At 31.2% G+C, this 1,865-nt stretch overlaps 1 non-coding gene across 1 annotated transcript; it reads right to left on the bottom strand.

The window, feature by feature from the left end:
- Window positions 1-1,482: 1,482 nt before the first annotated feature.
- LOC112711407 (small nucleolar RNA R71) lies at window positions 1,483-1,586 on the bottom strand. Its single transcript, XR_003157466.1, has one exon. It is a non-coding gene; the product is annotated as a small nucleolar RNA R71 (small nucleolar RNA).
- Between the last annotated feature and the right edge of the window lie 279 nt (window positions 1,587-1,865).

Below are 1,865 nucleotides of genomic sequence, written 5' to 3' on the forward strand. Positions count from 1 at the left end.
TGATCCAAAATTTTCATGTTTTGGGTCATATTTGTGTTTTTCTCTCTCATAATTAAAATATTCAAAAATAAAAAAATATCTTTTCCTTATTTCCCTCCAAATTTTTGAAATTTTGGGTTGACTTGGTCAAAAATTTTTAAAAAATTAGTTGTTTCTTACAGGTCAAGTCAAAATTTCAATTTTAAAAATCTTATCTTTTCAAAATCTTTTTCAAAAATTATATCTTTTTCATTTTTTTCTATTTCTCGAAAATTTCAAAATTCTTTTTCAAAATCTTTTTCTTATCTTTATATCATATTTTCAAAAATTAGCTAACAATTAATGTGATTGATTCAAAAATTTGAAGTTTGTTACTTTCTTGTTAAGAAAGGTTCAATCTTTAAGTTCTAGAATCTTATCTTGTAGTTTCTTGTTAGTGAAGTAAGTAATTTTGAATTTTTGAATTAAAACTTTTTATCTTTTATCTTATCTTTTTCAAAAATTTTATCTTTTTCAAAATTTGATTTCAAAATATCTTATCTAACTTCTTATCTTCTTATCTTTTTCAAATTTGATTTAATATCTTTTTCAATCAAATAACTAACTTTTTGTTTGTTTCCTATCTTTTTCAAAACCAACCAACTACCTATCCTTCTCTATTTTTTGAAAATACTTCTCTCTTTTTCAAAAATTCTTTTTAATTGTTTTAAATTTTAATTTTAATCTTATCTTATCTCTAATTTTCAAAAATTACTAACACCTTTTTAAAATTATTTTCGAAATTCTCCATCTCTTTTCTTATTCTATTTAATTATTTACTTACTAACACTTCTCTTCACCTCTCTTCATCTAAAAATCTGAACCCATTCTTCTTCACTCTTATCCCCTTTCTTCTTCTACTAACATAAAGGAATCTCTATACTGTGACATAGAGGATTCCTCTTCTTTTCTTATTTTCTTCTCTTTCATATGAGCAGGAACAGGGAAAAAGGCACTCTTGTTGAAATTGATCCTGAACCTGAAAGGACTCTGAAAAGGAAACTAAGAGAAACTAAATTACAACAATCCAAAAACAACCTTTCAGAGATTTTCGAACAAGAGAAGGAGATGGCAGCCGAAAATAATAATAATGCAAGGAGAATGCTTGGTGACTTCACAAAGCCAACGTCCAAATTTGATGGAAGAAGCATCTCCATTCCTGCCATTGGAGCCAATAACTTTGAGCTGAAACCTCAGCTAGTTGCCTTAATGCAACAAAACTGCAAGTTTTATGGACTTCCATATGAAGATCCTTATCAGTTTTTAACTGAGTTCTTGCAGATCTGTGAGACTGTAAAGACGAATGGAGTTGATCCTGAAGTCTACAGACTCATGCTTTTCCCTTTTGCTGTAAGAGACAGAGCTAGAATATGGTTGGATTCACAACCCAAGGATAGCCTGGACTCCTGGGATAAGCTGGTCACTGCCTTCTTAGATAAATTCTTTCCTCCTCAAAAGCTGAGCAAGTTTAGAGTGGATGTTCAGACCTTCAAACAAAAAGATGGTGAATCCCTCTATGAAGCTTGGGAAAGATACAAGCAGCTGACCAAAAGGTGCCCATCTGACATGTTTTCAGAATGGACCATATTAGATATATTCTATTACGGTCTATCTGAATTTTCGAAAATGTCATTGGACCATTCTGCAGGTGGATCTATTCACCTAAAGAAAACGCCTGAAGAGGCTCAAGAACTCATTGACATGGTTGCAAACAACCAATTCATGTACACTTCTGAGAGGAATTCCGTGAATAATGGGATACCTCAGAAGAAAGGAGTTATTGAAATTGATGCTCTGAATGCCATATTGGCTCAGAACAAAGTGTTGACTCAACAGGTCAACATGAT

This window comes from Arachis hypogaea, chromosome 1 (genome assembly GCF_003086295.3).
Source record: "Arachis hypogaea cultivar Tifrunner chromosome 1, arahy.Tifrunner.gnm2.J5K5, whole genome shotgun sequence".
Lineage (NCBI taxonomy): Eukaryota > Viridiplantae > Streptophyta > Magnoliopsida > Fabales > Fabaceae > Arachis > Arachis hypogaea.